Source organism: Frieseomelitta varia, unplaced genomic scaffold (genome assembly GCF_011392965.1).
Source record: "Frieseomelitta varia isolate USP_RPSP 00005682 unplaced genomic scaffold, Fvar_1.2 scaffold_462, whole genome shotgun sequence".
Classification (NCBI taxonomy): Eukaryota; Metazoa; Arthropoda; class Insecta; order Hymenoptera; family Apidae; genus Frieseomelitta; species Frieseomelitta varia.
Genome location: NW_025110215.1, coordinates 269,025 through 290,890, shown reverse-complemented (window position 1 = coordinate 290,890; position 21,866 = coordinate 269,025). Strand labels below are relative to the sequence as shown.

Below are 21,866 nucleotides of genomic sequence, written 5' to 3'. Positions count from 1 at the left end.
TTTTTTTCTAATTTTTTGTTTAATTTAACTTTGCCACTGACTCCAGGTGTATCTCGAATTGTATGATAAATTCAGTTGCAAAATATGCAACTTAACTTTCACGGTATTATTTTAAAATTCTCCATTTCATTGGGTTAATGGAATTTTTATGTTGGCGTTGGGCATTGTTTTAAATTTTCGAATGAAAGAGCGACTCAAAATCATGAGAGAGGAATAATAGATTTAAACAGTAAATTTATTTAGTCGATTTATATAGAGTGTTTAGATTAGAGTTAGACTGTAGATTTATTTGTTCGATATCGAGAAGAACACTTGATATTGCGAATAATTCCGTAATCCTCTCAGCTATTAAGTCCTTGAGCTTCATGAACTTACAAATGGAAATTTATAGTAGGAAACGAGACAGGTGTAAATACTTGTTAGAATGTTTGGCAAAACAGGGGTGATCCTTGCCGCAACTGTAGCAATAAATAACCACACATTCGAAACATCCTAAATTCAGTCACAAACGTATTTAACCACAATGAAATTTCAGTTTATCCTTCCTCTCCGTTTTCCAAAATATCGCGCACCGTTGTCGCACATATTGTCACTAAATTATGAATATTTATGCGAATACAGTTTCGTGCGATTCACGTTTAATAAAATTCAGCGAACGCGTATTTGATACTTTAAAAAAAGAAAGTGCATTTTAACACTATTTAACGCTGTGTTAGTTTTTTCTTTTTAATATACACATCTGCAATAAATATCTTATAATTTCAAAGTATACACATTTTCAGATTGATTTCAAATTTTACCAATCCTTGCAATTGTTCAATTTCAAAATATTATATATATATATATATATATATATATATATATATATATATATATATATATATATTAGACAAAAGTTTTTCTATAGCAAGTATCTACAGCAACGATATTTGAAATAAAATATTTAATGGGAACTTAGATATTTAAAATTACTCAAGATGAGTACACTGATCTTGATAACATATGTATCTGAAGCTCATGGAAATCGATGGAACGTGCTACGGACAGCGTTCCAACAATTGAAAAAATTTTATGTTCCGATAATTTTGAAACAGGTGCATTAATCGCCAGTACGTTGGTCAATATTTTAATCGCCGGATTCGTATTGTGAAGCTACAGGAAACGAAATGTACAGCAATAATTGGCAATTTAATTATACTTTCCGCTCCGTCCGAAACGGGCGTGGTTTCGCAGTGTACGAGGGATTATCGCGCGGGGTAAAATAAAATAACATTATCGCGGAGCGGTCGATGAGTCGAGACGAATATAAATCCAGCTCGACCTCGATCGCGGCCCTCTCGCCGCCGCGCCGTCGGCCGAGCTTTATTTATTGACGAGGCACAGACAGACGTTATACATCGAGCGTTAATTAACCGTTGGAAATTACCGATTAAAGGCCAATCGCTGGCACGCGCGACCGCTTTGAAACGCGGCGCTGTTGCTCGCCGGGGAGAACGCTCGCTGGCAATTCCAAGCTTCTGTGAAATCGCTTTTAACCATTGTAATTCAATTCCGCGGCTACGATATTTCGCGGCCGGCCTTTCAACCTTGCTTTAGTCCCGTTGGCGAAGAAAAAGCGCGACTCCTCCATTCACTTCGGTCGTTAATTAATTCGACTAAATGAGACGCGGTAATTTTCATCGATAAGTCGTTCGTCGAATGCTATGCGAGAAAACGATGGTTTTTTTCTTTGTACCGGCGTTCTTTCCTGCTTGTAATTCGATTTGCTCTCTTCTATAATCTTTCGACTTTACTTGATTCTACGATCAATTTTGTTCTCCCACACGAATCGTAATTGTTACTTTTTGTAATTACCGAGAGAATACGATGTGACTAGTTCGTTCTACAAACCTTGTTTGTTATAATATTTGTCAAATTTGAAAATTTGCAAAATCCTTCGTTATAGATCATACTCAGTACCTAGAAACCTCTTATTCAAACACATATCAATCCCTTGCCTCGTAATTTTCTTTTTAATCTTTTTGAACGTGCGTTCAATTGTACTCTGTAATCATGTGACGATGTCTTATACGTAAACTATCGAAAGATTAATGTATCGATGTCCAATTTAAAGGAATTAAGTTTAAACTTCGAATTTGTAATTTCGCGGGATCGCAATTTGCTTTGACCTAGGAATTGAAACCAGAACTCGTACCGCGAGGGGATGAAAAGTCGCGCAGTTCGTAAAACTATCGTCTCGGATCGTGTTACGTTAACGTTCTCGTCGCAATTATTACACGCGGAGGAGGATCAACGATACGGGGCCAATAAATAACGCTCGATATACCATTAATAAAATGATTTTTTAGCTGAGCGGACACAGTCCCCGGACAACGTAGATTTACTGAGGCCTTTCCACGCGCGTTCCGCTTGGCGCATGATAATTTCCAGTATAATTTTGGAGCATCGTTGAACAGCGGATCGCGAGCGCGCGGCGGCGGTCTCTGGCATGGATTGGCTCCGGCGCGGTTCCATCGACGGGGATTTTGATATATGGCCCGACCAAATCGTATTCAACATTAACGTCGAACGCCGTTTCACCGCGGCTCGCGAGAGCCACGTCCCGTTAATTCCGCATTACGCGTGATTAGCGCGACGTTAACGTTCACGCCGCGCCGGACCAACGTTTCGCTACACCTCCAAAACGATTCAACGTTCCACCGACGAGTTCTCCCTTCTTTGTTTCACCGTTTCAACGATATTTTCGGTCTGTCCGGTTTAAGCTTTTGCCTGTTTTCCCTGGAAGTTGATTAACGCATGATAATACTTGGTCAATTCTTGACTGCACAATTTTTAATCAATCCATTACACTCATTTTTTTTTTTTTTTATTACACAAAGTTCTGGGCAGTTTGACAAAGTGTTGTCAAACTGCCGCGTAATTTGGCGTAATTCGTAGTTTAACGTACAGTAAATTTCAATTTAATTATTGGACATTGGGAATCATACACAATTGTGACATTTCTTTAGATAACTTGACTTCGTCCATTGCTTGGAGTTAAATTTGATTAATTAATCACGTCGATAAAATAAATTTCACGTGATGTGTCATTAATCACATCATATTCAGTCACTCTCAATTTATTCTCTACCATTATTTTTTCATTCCTACGTACTTTGAAAATCTATGAATCACATCACATCACGTTACGTTCATTCATTTGAGACTCGTACAATTTCATTCATTCGAAATATGAATTATGTGAATCGATTACATTAATTCGAATTATTCGTGAATTATTCGTATTCAATTGTAAGTGGCATCTATGATTGTGAACAGAGAGATGATTCGTTCGTCGATAGCGTTTCTGAATCAAATGTCTCTGTCCCGTTGTCAAATCGATTCCATTCAGAGAAGTATATATATCTGTATAAATGACCGTGATCCTGAAAGATCGAATTTTCGGGGTCGAAACACCGCGAGAATCCAATTCCATCGAAGGAACGAAGGTGTGCGAGAATAATATTCTTTATTTCGACGATCTCTCCACGGTAGAATTATAGCGGCGGATCACGAACGCTATTATAACGAAGGAAACGGCTATGCAAATCGTACCGAAGAAACGCCTCCGCGTTCGTTCCGCGACGAGGAAACGAAGCGGAGGAGTTTTCAAGGCTGCCTCTCGCAGATTTATCGAGAGCCTCGATCGATGGACAAGTTGTTGCTCGACGTATCGTCGAGTGCTCGGCACGGACCTCACGCAATGACAGAAATGTCGCCACCTTTTCTGTATACACTCACGTTCAAAATTCTTCGGTTGTCTCGTATTTGAAGATCAAGTGCGAATCTTATTCTTGGATTTTTATGTATTCTTTTCTTTTGTTAAAAATTTTAAGATGAAAAAATGCATAGAGTGCGTGTAATATGCAAAAGAATATACAGTGTCCAAAGTGCAGCACTCTGAGAAAACAGTTTTCCATCTAGTTTCCCCCTTTTATAAATTTTATTCTCAGCAATATGAATTTGCACAAAGATCCGCGGTCTGGTTGTCGTGTTTTTGTAGTCATTGAATCTGTCTGCAATTAAACACTTTGATTTCTAATACTCCTTCTTTAGTCAAAGATCGTGACTTTATGGTTGAATGTGGGATTGTGATTATACGAATAGAATATATTTATCGAGTGATTTATTAAGTTCAAAGATGTAGGTGTAAATAATGATAACGTAATTGTTAAGAGAAAAAACATTTTAACATTTGTTTTTATTTTTAAGAAGGATAAGGAAATATATCTTTGGCTCAAAGATCAAGTAAAAAGACTGATATTTCAATATCATGAGATTGGATAATGTGCGAAATTTATATTCTTTGTTTAATATCTAATTTTCTCCAATTTCGAAACGAACTAAATGATAAGTGTCCCAAGACTTTTGAACGAGTGTGTACGTGACTGCAGATAAATCTCGGGAACGTGCACGTCTGATGCTTTTGCTTCCAACGACCGTTTGTTCTTCTTTACCTTCGACTAATGGCCTTTACTCACTCTTCAGTCACGTAAATAAGTATGTTCAACCGTAAAATTACAATCTTTTAGCAGAAGTACGATCAAAAATCGTTTCCCCAACGTCTTGGATTGCAGACAGGTCTGTAGTAATTTTCCCTTGTTCCTTGGTAAATTTTATCCAACGAAGGACAAACAGAATCGACGAACGAGATAAAACGAAAATCAAAAGATGAAAACATCTCTAATAACAAGATCTCAGCACTGTTTAAGCAACAGTGAATATTAAACAGTTGAAATGATTAAGAAGAATATGTGATATGCAATATCAAGCGCTCTCAATTTTAAAATAAATAAAACTTCATCTATATATTTCTCTCGTCGAAAATCGAAACGCATTCGCCGTCACAGATATATTATCCAGTACATTTGATAGCGAATATATATAATAAATTTTGTCATTGTTACGTATACAATATTTTCACGTTTGTACTAAATTCACATAAAAGTCCGCAATCTACGTATGATTACATATGATTTGAAATAAATAAACGAAAGACTTGCATCTGTGCAGATGTAAATCTCTAAAAAATAAAAAATCCATTGGCATTGAAAACTCTCAGTAACGAGACAAGGCACGGCGATCATAGAACGATACATTAGCAAATACCTCCGGGCGCGTTTCGTTAAACGTCTCTGGCGAAGTTGGCCAATTGAATTTCGCGCGGGGGTCGGATCTGGAATCCCGAAATACTTGAGGGACGCGTTTACGATTCCAGCGACGCGCGCCGCAACGGTTCAGGTGGAAGAGCAAAGCTTCGAAATAAATGTAAATTGTAAGATGACGTCGCCGACGAAGCTTCGTTTCGCCATTTCGCCAGTTCTTCTTCGTCCCGACCAATTAACGCTGCGCCATCGTCGAATTCTCAACTCGACCGCGGCTCGTTATCGAGTCGAGTCAACTCCTCTCGTCACCGAGAGTCGAAGAACAAGATGAACCTGGTGTAGTTGAATTGGAAACATGGCGCAGTGGGATGTTTAGTCGATCCAAAATTCTTAGAAACATGCAATTTTGTTTACATTTTTCCCGATTATAATTTTGTTACATTACATGGAGAAAGATAACAACTTCTAGAGGAGAGTATAAGAATTATTCGCGGAACAGCATGTTTTACATAAAACGAAATATTCTGGATCGAGTGATGGGAAGATATTGATTACAATTCCGGCTGTTGCAAAGGATGTTGGAAGGCTTGAGCTTCAAAGCGGTGTAGAAATTTTTTACAAATATTGATTTATAGTTGAATAGCGAATTTCTCGTAACTCGAAAATTTTGAATCCCAGAGATATTTCGGGATTCCTAGGAAATTTTAGGAGAGTTTCGAAAGAGTTCGGACAGTGTAAAAAACTCGCATTCAGTCGCGAGCCTTCCAGTTAGATCGGCCAAATATCCCATTGTGTGAGATATCCGCTTTTATGATAGAAAGATCAAGGGATAAAAAAGATTAAAAATAGCTTTCTTGTCGAAGTATATTTATTAGATTGTTGCATAGGAAATGATCAATTTCACAGGTGTGTAAAATCATGTAGAACATAGTAATTAAAAATACTGCTTGATTTCAAGCTTGCGATACGTTCGATGATTTTATTATATAAAAAAGTGGATTTTGTGTGAAAGCGAACCGTAAATGGACATCGAATTCAGGTGCTTCGGCTTTTTTTTTTTTTTTATAAAACTGGCAATTAACGAGACGATCTGAACGTTGAATGTCGTAACATTCGCTCGATAATTCGTGAAAAGCCACGTCGCTCTCGTCGCTCTGGCTATTTGCGGTAACTTCTTTAAATTTCGTTGCTTGGGAATCTTTGAAGTGGATGGGAGCAAGTTTGGCGGCTAATTAAAGGACGCGGCAGCTTCAGCGAGAAGTACGAGAGAGTTTGTTTTACGCGATGAATAACTCGTCTCGCGAGGGATAGTTGAAGAAGAAAATGTTGTTTTATGGAGAATGTTGCGGAAACTTAATAGATGAATTACCACTGTGACGACTGACAATGTTAATAAATTCCACGAACAAACGTGAGTCCCTTAAAACATTTTAAATTTCAACATGCAACTTCTTCGTCGTACAGTTATTCGAAGCTATTTACATTATTATCGAATTTTCGTAAGGACATACCAAAAACTAGGTATATTTTAATATTTCGCAAGTAACTAGCGAAGAAGCTTTTCAAATCGTACTCGCCGTAATGTTGACTCTTCGAACTCGATTTGTTCTCAATGTTGTTGCGCGTGTATTGGTTTCGAGGCAAATTAACAACGCTTTATTTATTATTATCATTATCATATAATTTATTTTTTATAATTCTTTAAAGTGTGATAATTTTCAATACAATCCCGTACGAGTTAAAAATTGATAAATTTCCCCCATGGAAACAAAAAAAAAAAAGAATCTCCCGTCGCGTTCCGCCGATTCAGCATTCGGAATTAGCGATCGGCTACGATCCTCGTTCCTAGCGTTTCTTCGACAGACGATAACGATGCCGACGGGCGGTTCACCGGGTGCTTCGGGAATCTCGAATGACAAATCGAGCGCGAAAGGGAAGACGAAAGGGAGAGCTAGGGGCCGCGGTGACGATCGATCGATCGCCACGCGAAAGGAGGAACACGGCGAGGAGAGAAAAGGAGGGCTGAAGGCAGCCATGACCGTTTTCTTTTCTGCGCCTGACCTCTGCCCCCTGACCCATTTCTCCGTCCTTTCGTACCACGACCATCTTCTTCCCTTTCCATCATGCATTCCCTTTAATGTCGGTATCTTGAGGAATCGTTAATATCGTCGACTTCTCTGCGCCAACTGTCGGGTTCGTTTCAGAAAGTCCAATAAACGTCCCGTCTGAAACGTCAGTAGTCCGTTTATCTTGTTTCTCTCTTCTCTTCCTCTCTCTCTCTCTCTCTCTCTCTTTCTCTCTCTCTCTCTCTCTGTCTCGTTTGTTTGTTTCGCTGTTTCTCTGAGAATTGGTTTTTGTACACGAACGAGTTGAAGGTTTTTATTTTTATTTTTATTTTTACTTTTTTATCTTTTATTTTTCTTTTTGGAATAAATCGTACTCGATCGAAAGCGCATTGCACGCCTTTTTTTCTCCCTCTTGTTAGATTTCTTTGTTTTTTTTTTTTTTTTTGTTACTTGTAAATCCCCCGTTTGACCGCAACCACGAGCTGGAAAACGCGATTCCAATGACCGAAGGTTTATCGATGCAGGCACGACTCTCCTGATGCAATCAGCGCAGTCTAGTTGCTCGAGGACATCAATCAAATTGTTTCGAATCGCGTGTTAACGTTACTTTTGAAACATTCGATCGAAATTGTTCGGGGGTGTTGAAAATCGTCCGTGAACTTTGAGACAACGTTGAAAATTGTCTCGAGATAATTCATGTCGTCCGCGATGACGTATCTGTCGTTCTTTTGATCTCATTATATACAGCGTAGCAGAATATTTCTTTCTTGAACTGTAAAACTTTCTTTCGTTAAGAATCGTTTCTCAATCGCAGCACACCGTTGCGAGAGCAAGCAAGATTTTAATCCTGCTTTAATTGCAACAATTAACGACAAATTGCAGCAATTACAGCAACGTTGCAGGAATATCCCTTTGTTGAATTGCAAAGAGGGACTTGCAATGGGGAATTAATCTCGAAGAATTTACAGTCTGTCTCGCAAAAGTACTCGAACTCATTCACGGAGAAGCTCGTACGTTCTATAAAATATTTCGAAATTTCATTACTACAGTGACATTATTATATATAAATTTGAAATCAATCGATTTGTACATAAGATATGTTACAAATCTTGCAAATGTTTGAATACTTTTGCGAGCCATCGTGATTGTATCGTGAGAAACGTAGCACGTTATTATAGTATAATGTTAATCTTACATTTCCTTTAATTCATTTCATTTGTATTCAATTTAAGCATAATGTTGCGATAAATTATTTCACGGCCTTTATCGAGATAATTACGATGATTAACAACAAATTGCAGCAATTACCACAGCAGTGCAGAAATATTCCTTTCTTCAGTGGTAACAATAATTTCTCGATCAATTAATCATACACGGTTGATGTAACGATATGATTTCAATCTCTGTTACAGAAGCGTCCTTTCTTTCTTTCGTCGATCACGTTGCGAATGAAACTTCAAAGTAAAAAAACGCGTAAAGCGACGAACACCCTTTTAAACATTGTTGTAATTGCGCAACAATCGTCGCGCCACGGTGACGTTTGTTTGATTTGCAACGGTGTCGCAACAGCCCGAAAATTGCCGCAACATTTTGGAGACCAAATGGAAATACACACGACTACACTGGCTACAAGCTGTAAACTCGCGGCGAACCGTTGTAGAAAGTTGGATATTCATAGTACCGAAATATTTGCAAACATCTCGCGGAGAACCGTGGCATGCGACCATCTGTGTTCTACGTAACGCCAACCTAATTATACGCCAGACCGACGTTACCGTTATTGTTACGCTTCTACCTTGTGTTTATTTGCGCTGGTAAAGCGAACCTCGTTCGAAGCGGCAGCTTTACTGGTGGAAAATTTCGTTTTTTTTTCTTCTTCCTCTTTTTTCTTTTCCTTTCTATCACCGACAGGCGAGGTTGCACTTCACCTGCGTGTTTACGGCCTGACCACCGGCTGTTCGTATAATTCGCGTAAAGACAATGAAGATTACGGTGTGTCGTAATAATTCACGATGAGCTCGTTGCTCGACGCGCGGTAATCAGCGACGGCCCAGGTTGGAAACGGGGAGAAAGTAGTTGCGGTCGTTTATCGTCCGGCCTCGGGCTGACTGCAACGGTCCCGGGCTACTTGATAATCGACCTCGGCCGACAGTTACCGGACAGAACCTGCCAGAGCCTCTTCGAGCAGAGATCTTTAACGATAGAAGTACCAACATAGGCTAAAATATGAAACCTGCAACGTGAAGTATCAAAGCGCAAAGAATACAAACTGATTTATAACACGATAAACGACGATGTTTTAAGAAAACTCGTCCACGTGCACGGTTATGGATATGTGAAATTTCTGTGAAAAATTGTAAGTTCTGATTTTGATAGTTCTAGAATTGATATTCAGAGTTGAGAAGAATCAAAGTGCAAAGAATAGGTGTGTGATAAAGTAAAGAAAATTTGTACGAATGCGCGGTTACGATAGATTTGTAACATTTCTATGCAAAACAACAAAGGCTTTTACGATTTTGATAATGCCCGTTAAATAATTAAAATTCAACTAATAAAATTATCGACGACTAAAGTACGAGAACGTGGAATTAAAGTGTAAATACTGCGAATAGGCTTGCAACGCGATTAAAAAAAAAAAAAAGAAAAGAAGAAAGAAAAACATAACAGCGAATCAATTGTCCCCCGTTAAAAGCCCCCTGTACACGCGTCCTTTAATTAGGGAAACATATCGCGTGCTCGGTCAGCGATTCGAAGAACGCATCGTCACCTGGTGGTTCGATCGTTGCCGCGCCATCAATTTCTTCGCGCGGGCGCGTGCTCGCGTTTCAAGCTACAAATTGCTAGGTATTCCGAACGCGGACGTGGTGCCCGTATCGTTTTCGAGCAACAACGAACAACGTGGCTCTGTCATTGCCACGAAACGTCGGCACGGCTGGCTGACCGCGTCATAAGCGCGGGATTTTAGATTTCGCTCGACGTACCCGCGGAAATATGCCGCTCGTTTTCGAGAACCGGCCCGGTAGAATTCACCTCGAAGCACGCTTCGGCGTGACAAAAGTTTCGTGCACAGGGATAAATAGTAGAAAGTTACTCGATCTCGTTTATGGTAAGCGTGGGAAATTGGAAATGAAGATTTACTGTTACTCATATATACGAGCTGCGCTTGTTATCTGTGCTTGAAGACTCGATCCGCATATCAGTGGACAATTTGAGTATTGGAACGATGGAATGATTTTAAAAATTTGTCGAATTTAGTTTAGAAATTAGAAAATTATTTCAATAAGAATAAATTATTTACACTTGCTACGTTAAAACAGTATTAATTTGGATAAATTTGACGCTTCGAGATCAATGTCAGTTAATGAATAAATGTCTGAAAAAGAACTGAGCCGAGAATCGTTCTAATTATATCTTCTTGATTAATATTGAACGAAGCAGGTGATTATCAACGAATTATAATTCATTATCGACGATTTCATTCATCGTTGGCGTGAGAATCGTTCCCATTGTTCGCGGCGCGGAAGAAAGGGAAAACACGAGACAGCAGTACCGTTCGCGTAACTGTGCAACAGGGTACTAACGACCGGCATTCGATTCTCACGTTTGTGCAAATCAGTCGTCGAAACTATGGCGTACAGAGAAGGAGCGAGGAACACTAGCAACTAGAATTCTCATCGCGAAACGACGAAATGAACCTGGTCGAAACGACGAGATTCCAAGAACCGTTTAGAAATGTTCAAAATACCAACGCCATAGTTCGGTGATCCAACGGGTCATAATTCACTCATAGACTTTTCTTCTATTACCATTTTGTCATTTTATTTTGCAGTTTCGTAAAAAAGTCCTCGAAGGAAATTTTTGTGAATATATTTTTTACTGTGTGAAACATTTTGATATTTTATTAACACTGTAGTGACTCGTCACTATCATGATTGTATTCATTAAATCTGAAATAAATTTGAAATCTGTACTACATAGATTCTCAAATAGGTCACAAATAATTACCAACAGAATTATAATCATTAAAGTGTTAACAAAATCGAAGAATGTTTCACGTAAATTTATGATAAACGATAGAATATCTTTGCGAGTCACTTCGTGTGTTTAATCGTTACAATTAATATTATCATCATTGATAAAATCGATAAAACTGATATTATTGATGCTATAAATATATAATTGATGACGTTGTAACTGATGTGATTAACAAAATTGATGATAATATTGTACTTGATATTTTCGGCTTTAAAAATTTTTCTCTAAAAAATATATATATGTAGAAATAAAAATATACGAGCAAATGAAATACGTATTATAGATTCAACATGACTCTCTGTTAATGGAGGGTTAATGGATGGCGACTCTTTATCTAATCTGTTTAAAACGCGATGAAAAGTACAAGCTGGAGATAAGAGGACGCAGGAAACGCCGTGAAATATCGGGAATTCGACTTTCCAGACGGTCATTACACGAAGGACAGCACTTGCGGACTATTAACGATGCACTACAGGGCAATCGACGTCGCTTTTAAAGAATATCAATCCTTTATTATTATCAAGCGGAGCAGCCGACGAAGAGAGATCGATCGTCGGTGACCTACGTTTCGCGACGAAGCCATAAAAATTCATTTAACGTCACGTTCATTTTCTTCATTTGCTCTTTCACACTTCTTCGTCTCGTCTGCCTTTCCGTTTTTAAAAGTGAAGATCAAGTGAAATTCATCAATGTGCAAATTTTTATAAAAATTATCTCTCACAGAAAACGCGACTGATCGTCGAATTCTTGTTGTTTATCGTTTATTTGTCGTTTAACGAATCCGAGCACGATAAATTAAAAAGATACAAAAAAGGAGAGAAAAAGAAATTCCACATTATCCACATGTCTGTGTCAGCTAGTCTAGTTTAGCATAAAATGTAATTATGTAACTTGTTATTACTACCTGGTGGTGATGTTTTCGTGAGACGTGGTCGCTTCTAACGAAAAACAGGATGGTTAATTTCAAAATTGGTCGTTTTGAGTAAAAAAGGAAAAGGTCGGAAGAAAATGTTGAAACTTTCAGGAGTTGTCCAAATTTTCTGTTGCTATAGACCCTGAAACGGGACAAGTTTTAGAGTATCGTTGAAACTTGCACGCGATGAGTTAACATCTCGGAAAGTTTCCGACAGCCGAAGCACTACGTCATCGAGCATCGTATATTCATCGTTGGCGAGCATTTGCGTCAGCACGCCCGGCTGCTTATTACGTTAGACGCCGGTCTTCAGATTGGCCGACGTATTATCGCTGTTTTCGAGGTAATTTTGCAACCTCGATGTCTCGTGCATGTCACGGACCATCGTATTATGACCGTGGTCAGCAGACTTCTCGTCTCCTCTAAAACTATACGAAAATAGCGATCCTTTTGTTTTTAACAATATGATTTCTAGATTTAAATGGGTTCCACTGGCCTATTTAATCATTTTGCTACTGTGAAGATCTATGTACATACGTGTTCCACAAATCTGGCTACGGTCGCTCTATAGTTTCAAAGAAGACTGCCTAAAAAATAACTGGTATGACAAACTTCAGCAATTAGTCGCTAAAGAAAAATTCTCGCCCGTTTTATTCTTAAAATTCGTATTTTCTCGCATCTAATTTGTCAAGCTTCGACTAAATATCGAATAAATATTCGATCGTTATTATCTCACGAAAATATTGTTGGAGCCCTAGAAGCTATTTAAGAAATTTTTAGATCAAATAACCTATGAGAGAGATTTAAATTGATCATCCTCCGAAGCGAGAACACAGTAACGAATTTAATAACGAAAAGGATTAATTGGGTCGAATGAGATTTACGTTAGGACGCGAGAGAAGATATCAACTGGCAACTCTTTGAAAATACAACATGTTCGATTAATACTTATACTGCAAATTCAAGTTTTAAATGCTTTCTTACTGGAAATTCGTTGATTGGAGCACTTGCCAATGGATTTTTGCGATTCTATGAATATTTCAATAATCCATGACTGGATTCTTTTCCGACGTGGACGTCCACAGCACATCTCTCACGTTAATATCATTTGCGTATGTCGTTGATCCAGCGGGATTTCATCGTGGTCTCACCTCGAAAGGATCCGACGACTTTCTCTCGTCTCAAATCGGAAGCTTATCGCGGTCTCTTGACGATCATCCCCTGTTTTTCCTCCCTCTTTCGTTCGTGCCTGATTCTCGGTCGATGCGGGTCAACTCTCGTTCGCCGGGCTGGAGGGACAAAGCGTTTCGACATAAATAATTTATCTGGGAAGCGAGCTCCCTCGCGGCGACGGTGTGCGTTGCATTAAATATGAAATCCAATATAAACTTTTCTCCGGCGGCGACGGCAAGAGCAACTCGACGGCTCGATAGCCTTTTTCCCCTCCCCCTCTCTTCCTGCCGCGATCATTACGCGAACGTCTGCATAAACGGAAACGTCGAGCCTTCTAATGGCCGACGAGAATGGCATTAACCGTTTTTGTTAATTAATCGTTCCAATCAACCGTAAAAAAAAAAGGAGAGAAGAGAAACAATGGACAACGGAACGGTTAATGAAAATATTTAACCATCTGGTTAATTCGTATCTACTCGTTATTAAGCGATACGGCTAATATTATTGCCAGCGCTTGTTGCACTTTGATCTGTTGCATGTCAGAGAATCAGCGAATTAATCTAGAAAACAATTAACGCTGCGAACGCAGCCGTGAACACGGTGTGACGAGCGAAACGATCCGCTTCTGTTGCGAATTATGTTATATTTATTACGCGTTGCGCGAGCTGCGGTTAAATGAGCGCGGAAAGAAACTATGTATAGTTTACCGGTCACTGGTTATTTGCGTATTATTAGATCGAGGATGTTGAAGCGTTTATAGAAAGTTTCAATATACGAGAATCTGCGTAATAATCAGAGTTGTATGAAATATTCAAAGTAGATTGGCAATAGAAAGAAATTTCTATTCAATTTTCATTTTCCTTTAATTACATCACTCGCAAGAAGATATCTTTCTATGTCACTTGTATTCAGAATTTTGCATTTCACCCTTTAAGAATTGGATATATGTACGTGTGTAGATGTATATAAAGTTTAAATTTCGATTTATTTCTTACAACTGTATATAACTGGAGTAATATTCTGTACATTAAATATATTATATTCTCCATATATCAATCAACTTTTATGCGATTATCTTCTTGCTAACTTCGTATCTTCGTACGAATCGTGCTTTTAGATAGAATGAACACGAGTCACTTGTTCTGTGTCATTTCTTCTAGAAAATTAAGGTACAGAAACATTCTAAATATTATCTCATTTGAAGCAACAGAGAAAGAATTTATCGTTCGTCTATTAATTATGAAAATCAACTACCTGGAAGTTTCGTTTCTGCACCAAGTTTCTATCTCAAGGTGTCAAGGGGTTGATCAATATTTCACTCGCAGCTCAGTGGTAATCAACTATTAACCATCTGCGGTTTGAGCCATATTCAACATTTCATCGTGATTATTTCATGTTTCACGGACTGGATTTCGAAGAATATTCATAATTATGCATCTCCTCGTGACTGTTGATATTCAGTAACTAGTAACTTCGATGGAAAGACCTTAAAAGTATAAATGAAGTGAAAAAATAGGAGAATCAGGATCGTGACTGAGTTCCAAATTTAATTTCACTAAAAAGAAAAAAAAAAGTATTGAATCAAAGGGTGAAACAGCACGAAGAATCTCGAATCACGAGGAACGTGGAAATATATTCTCCAGTTTTTTGACAGTCCGATCGTGTCTTTCGCTGTGTGTAATGTTTATCGATACTTGTAACAGCTAGACCGTTTGTCGATAGTCGTTTTTCTGCGTCGACCGTGCTTCTTCCGCGTGACCAAGGACAGTATCGTCGCGTCATTCAATCGTACAACACTCTACGCGGAATAACCGATGCGTTAGCCCCGCGGGTGCAACTCTCTCGTCTATCAATTCTCGACGAACCGCATTCGTTCTCTTTTTTTTCCTCTCTTTTTCTTTTTTTCTTTTTCAATATCAAACTTCCAGCGTGTATCTAAAAGCGACATTGTAACAGGGAGACAGAAGAGAGAGAGAGAGAGAGAGAGAAAAAACAAGAACAAATATCGTTCAGCCGGGGCAGAAATTTCAAAGTGGAATTTCGAGTATCTACGCGCGATAGGAAATCGTCGAGCCGGCAAGCAATATTAATAACGTGGCTTGTGGCACGGACCTTTTGGCTGTCGCTTTTCGAATTTGACAGACGATCGATTTTAGTCCGAGTCGTCGACTTGAAACACAGACGTATACCTCTGGGACACACGGTGGTGTATCATGTATATTTCCAAGTAGATGTACAGTCTGATTCCGATCCGCAGAGGGCCGCTGGAATTCAGAACCCTCTCGGCGCTATGTATATTATTCGAGTTGAAGAGCGTCTTCGCCGACGAGGGTGGGTCGTTGATTTACATGTTTATTCAGCGTGGAGTTCGGCTCGCTCATTACATAGGTCATGTTTGCTAAACGTCAATTTGAAAGTGTTCCTGACTGTTGGAATATCATGCGATTCATTTAATTACGGAACTATGCTGGAACTTGGAAGTGACTGTATTTTTTTTCCAATTTATGATAGACGAAGGAAGATTCGTGTGTAATAAGGACATTAGATTGTAGACGTGTAAATAATCTATATCTCTTATTACGTTATTAATCGACATACAATATCCTTCAGCACGTTAGTAAGCATTAGCATAATTTGTTTATATTTTGTTTCTCTGCACATTGGCTTTGCTGAATTATAATTTTATCTTCTTGAAACCGTAGCGTGTTTTTCTTATCTCTTGAACTTTCTCTTTCCAACACAGGAATTACCACAGTAACTTTCATCAAATTCCAATACCTCGATCGACCATTCTCTTTTTTAATATCTATTGTTTCAAATTTACGACTGACAATCTTCCAAAAGACCATATTAATTTAATTGAAAACGTTCGTGACCTTGTCCACACTGAACCAGCTATGATATTACATTCAAAAGATACTCCATTGTTCCTTTCCATTTCTCTTGCAAATTTATTAAAGCGCTGAGAACTAATAAACGCACGACGCAGCTAATTACTCTGGCGTGCAATAAACTATAACAACAACACGCTACGCTGTCTTATATCCTTGTTGTTACGGCGTGAATAACGTTCGTTAGCAGTTTGAAGTATGAATTGGCTCCTTCTTTCATATTTCACGTCGTGGATCTCGGCGTCGACACGTCGAAACTGAATAATCTTTCGGTGCGTTGTTGCACGCCGGTCCGATATAAATTTTCGCAATATCGTCGTGAAAAGCGAACGATATTCGGCCGACGAGGACAACGCGCGCGCGTACCTCGTTTCACGCGCTGGCGTCAAACTCATTTCGTTTATTTCTCGCTTTTTCAGGATGCAGAGACAAAGCCGGAGTAGCTCGGAGGTGGAGGTTGCGCTTATGCGCCCCGTAAGCACGGCTGGCTAATAGCACACCACGGCCTATCCCTGACACCCTGCAGCCACACCAGGTACGTAGTACAGATTCTCTCTCTCTCTCTCTCTCTCTCTCGTTTCAGGCTTTTATGTTTGCCTTTCACGGCATCGGCCCGTTCCATACGTCATTCTACGCGCCGACTTTACAGCAAATACCCTCTCTGCTCGCCTTTGACGGCGGACAATGCGAAACTCGACCGACGCGAAACTGTGACCGACGTCGTTTCCCTACACCCACGGTGGACAATCGCTCGTTGCACGTAGACCGCGTCCCTTTTAATCGAGGATAGTTAGGCGGAGCGAATAAGAGGGATCAAGCCTCAGGCTTATGCATTGTATACACTCCCACTCCTGAAAGTATCAGTACACTTTTATTAATTTTAGTAATCAGCATTTATAATCATCGCAATCTTTAAGTTTGCGGACCTTTGAATTTAACTTATTTATTTACCGTAATTATCTATTGTTCAATTATTCATTCGGTTTGTTTTTAATCGTACGTACATTCTACTAAGACATGTCGTCAATGTGGTAACGCTTAACGAATTATTTTATCTTTTCTTTTTTTTCAATTTCGAAACGAATGCAGTACTCGCTCTCAAATCTAAATTTGTTTCGAAATATATTTTATAAGCACAGACATTTTAAAGACATTGGCACGCTTGTGAAATATTAAATTCGCCTGGACGACAGTAAATAATTTGATGGAATTTTTATCGAATGGGAGAGACAATGTATCTTTCATATTACCTCGTGTTCGGCCTCGAGAATTCCCTCTTTAGTCGTTCCGGGGTTAAGACGACGTTACGTTCAATGTTTCTTTTATGGATCTCTGTATAGAGTCGTTTGGAAGTTTCATCGAGTACGAGATCAAGAGTTGATGAGTATAACGAGATAGGAGCGGATTTAGATCGTGTAGGGATTCGTTGGTCCACATACAATGAATAATAGCGGCGATCCTGTCTGCCGAGGGATTTCGGGAACAAATGAGAATATCGGTGTCAATAACGTGCTTGACTATGTTACTATCAAGTTTCGATTACGTTTTTCTTTTAATCTTCGAGTATTGCAGACTGTCATCACTTATTTCCCTTTCTGTGTAAGAGAAATTTCCCTTTCTGTGTTTCCTTACTGATGTAAGAGAACAATTAAATGTTTGCAAGTAAAAGTTGATGAATATCAGCGGCCTGTAAGATCTTGAATAATAATCGTGAAAGTTTCAATGCCTGTAGTACTTAAGGATTGTAAGAATTGTGAAATTTCCAATCTTGAAAAATTTTCAACTTTATATTAAAAGTTTATAGAAAATTCCTGCGCTCTTCTTTCTGCGAGGTTACTCAAACATCATAAAAAATCAAGGTTATCGAGGAAAGATCCATTAAGAAACTAATCTTACAATCCGTCGAGATTACGAAACTTACGCGATGCTCCAATCCTCAATGTTCGTTAATCCTTCCCTGAAGAATACCCATAAAAGAAGAATAAAGATTCACCAATCAAAATGTCTAGAGCCAATAAAAAAAAAAAGGAAATAAAATAAAAAGAAGAAGAGGAGCAGTGGAAAGCTTTACGGTTTGGCGAAGAACGGTTCGTTCATTTACCCGAGATACAACCTTCGAGCGCGATAAACAGCATCGCCGTGAATTTCGGCCCGTTCGTATCGTCCTCGTTCACCCTCGAACCGTCGAGCAAGATCTATGGACGCGCCTGGAACGCACGAAATCGGCGCTGGCACTAAATCGGCCCGATTGCGTAATAAAACGTTTTTACAACGAGATAAATTTATAACGAAAATTACGGTAATTGAAAGGCATCCGGGGAGAGGAGTTGGAGGGGAAAGCGGGTTGGAACAGGGAGAGGGAGAGGAGAGGCAGAGAGGGAAAAGTGGGGCAAGGACTGGCACGAGATCTGGATGCTCTCGAACGATTTGTGGCCCCTGGAGAAACTGAACGAGAGAGGCACGGTGTAATTTCAAGCGGAGACGCGTGGTACGTTGCGCCTGCGTTCCTCTGCACGGTTCCGCTGCCCGATATCAAGGATCCGCGTGTCCCGATTAAACTTCCACCACCTCTTACCGCTAATTCATACGCCGCGTGCGAACTTCATGAATCTGAAATTCCGCTCGTTTCGAATATTTATCGCGGCACCGGCGTCTGTTTTGTCGCGATATTTCACCCGAGCCGGCCATTTGGTAATTAATTGACTGCGAATTTTTATCTTGGCTCGTATTTCGCACTCTTTTACCTTTGTGTGGTATTGATAATGGGGGGGGGGGGGTGATCAATGTATTTGCGCGATATGATAATTTTTCGCTTCGCGTCGAAGGAAACGATTTAATATTTTGAATAATTTTAGTCGATTTTCTTGGCGCCAAGATAACAAGTATTGTGATTCATCTCTCGATCTCCTCTCTTCAAGGTCATTGATAAATTTTTTTAAAGAATATTCCAATTTCTAATATACAAAACAAGATATGCAAGACAGCTATATAATATGAAGTAAGAAACGAAACATCGTGGACCATTGAACTTAAATACACTGTAACTCCTATACACGCGCGTGGAAGTCGATCTTCTCAATATACTGAGACGGAACTTCCCAGTTTGTAACTTCACTTGCATCGCGAACGTGGCATCCGGCGAACAACGGTTTTCGCTCAGCCCCTTCGAGAAAGATTCGAAACAGCCGCATCTCCGACATCCCCGACGACCAAACACGCGTTCGTCGGCCAAAGTGGAAAATCGTTTAGCGAGTCGTTCGCGTTTAAATCTCGTTCGTTCGAAGATAAACGTTTCGTTGGAACACACGCCATGGTGAAATATTCCCGGACAGGATGGGCTGTTTACGGTAATAGTCGGCTCGTCGATTTACAGTAATTTTACACGCGCCTAATTAGCAATTCCGATCGGGTCGCCCCCTCCGTTCGAGCTACACGCCTCTCGTAACCGGTTCGCTCGACCGATAATCTGCCTGGATCTCTACCTGCGTTCGCATACTGTGCGTACGTTTGTGTACGTTCCTAATGGTCCCGGATGGCGATGGGATCTTGGAGACACTTGGAATCGCTTCGTTTCTGTATCGTACGTTTGACAAGTTCGAATCACTTCGGACACGATTAGAAGCTTGAAACAGAAGCCTGACGGAACTTGATAGATATTGTGGACAAAAGTGTCGAGGTGACCAGTTTGACAATGTGATCAGTATTCGACATTTTACGAGTTTTTCATTGAATTTTGCTCTACTGTGTCTAAAAGAAACACGGCCCTTTAGTTTATTTCTTGTTACATTTACTTATTTCCTATTATAGTACAATTCTGTTTGTTTTATTTGATTCTGTATAAATACTATTTTTCGAAAGAGAACTTTTGAAATGTCTGATATGCAGGATGTTCCATTTTCTTTTAAATTAATCGCTACAAAGAGAAACGTTTCAAGTAAAACTCAACGTTGTTTCAAGAGGGACATCGTAGTCTTATCTAGGTGGTCTGACTTTCAAAGTTTCTCAAGGTGACTTTTATTTTTTTGAAATGAGACTGTATACTTTTCACAGTCTTTTAGTTGAGATCAAGACAAATTCAATGATCTAGATAATATCGATGTTCCAAGATTATGCAACGTCGTTCAAAGCTCACTTTCGTTGAGCATCCAGAGATTGTTCTTTATCTATGATGTTCAAAGTGGCGACCTTGATTTATTTTAATACATAAATTCACCACCTGAAGAGTATCGACGTATAAATGGTGTCTCAAGTAGTCTCGCATAGTCCCGGGACAGCGTGTTCCGCGCGTGAGTGTGGGCGGAATAAAATGAAACGGAATGGGATAAAGTCTTTATTCCCCATCTCTGGAAAAAGAATCACGAGGCAAGGAAATGCGTGTGGGCGCGTGGAAGATATTTATTTGTCCGAAAGGCAAATATGCGGCAACCGAGTTGAAAAGAAGAGATAGAGAAAGGGATGAAACGCGAGAGGAAGCGAACGAGGGGAAAATTAAATAACACAGAAGGAGCGGGATTGCGGGAATGCCTCGTTTATACGACTACGACGGGGAACGACATGGAGAAGAGCAGCGGAAAAGCGCGCTCGAAAAAAAAGCGCATTCTCCCGGATGGCAGGTTTCAAGTGCGTGGCGTTCAACAGCCCTGCTGAGAATCAACTATTTACGTGGGAAAAATGCAGCTTCCTCTTTGAATGAAGCTTCCTCACTTTACGCGATCGTTCTGTATGTCCCTCGACTGTCATTTAATTGGGTGAAAGTTCGAAAAACAATGATTCTCAAATAATTCTGTTTTATAGAGAAATAATAATTGAAATAATCGATTCCTTGTCTTTAAGTTAAGACAACTTACTTTGTCTAATAATAATAGCAACAACGTAATAAATATATACGTAAAAGAACTTGAATAATTAAAAAATGAAGGAGAAGAAAATTGAAAGTGACGGTGAATATTACACGAGGCCCGATCGTTACATTTCAGGCTGTTTCAATCAATGAGAAGCTGATAAAAAGTAATCTTGCGACAGTATATCCTGAAAGAAGAAAATTCACGAGGGGGCAACCTCTGACAAGTCACGAGGATATCAATCCAACTTGACGAGCTGACGGAGTTTCAACGGGGACATCCACTCGGTGGTCAGACCGCGTGTTTGCCCCATAACGAGAACAAACACAGATCGCGAGTATTGGCGGTAAACGTGGAACGGAAGCGTTCCGATTGGATTTGTTCTCCCGGCGATGGGCGATAAAGTTTCGTCGTCTGTGCAGCAAGGTGAAAGGACATTTCGCCGGCGTGTTTCATTGCTTATAAAACTCGACCGCCACGGAAAACCGGTGCAGAAGTGGCCTTTTATATATACGCTCGTCAAGTAACTGCCAATGATGCCCTCGGTGCCGCCTTTTCATCTTCCTTTCTGTCGGGTACGTATAATATATATATGTATGTACCGTTGTCGTCGCGATGCCATATCGATATCAGTTAGTTGTTCGAGTTGTTCTGCCCCGAGCGATCGAACGGCGATCCAGCGTGACCCGAGGACGATCCACGAATGCAAATTGCACCGAGTGGATTGGTTCGGTTGTTTTATGGGAGTGGCGCGGCCATATCGGTCGCGTGTTACGACGTTTCTCGTCTTTATTAGCGACCCT

The 21,866-nt window shown here is 39.7% G+C and overlaps 1 protein-coding gene across 4 annotated transcripts in view; it reads left to right on the top strand.

The window, feature by feature from the left end:
• The window catches only part of LOC122532646 (mucin-5AC-like), a 202,778-nt gene that overhangs the window by 72,548 nt on the left and 108,364 nt on the right, over positions 1–21,866 (top strand). For all 4 annotated transcript variants that reach the window (XM_043661617.1, XM_043661615.1, XM_043661618.1 and 1 more), the window contains one exon: positions 16,642–16,757. The gene's annotated coding sequence lies outside the window, so the exon portion shown is untranslated. The remainder of the gene's footprint in view (positions 1–16,641; positions 16,758–21,866) is intronic.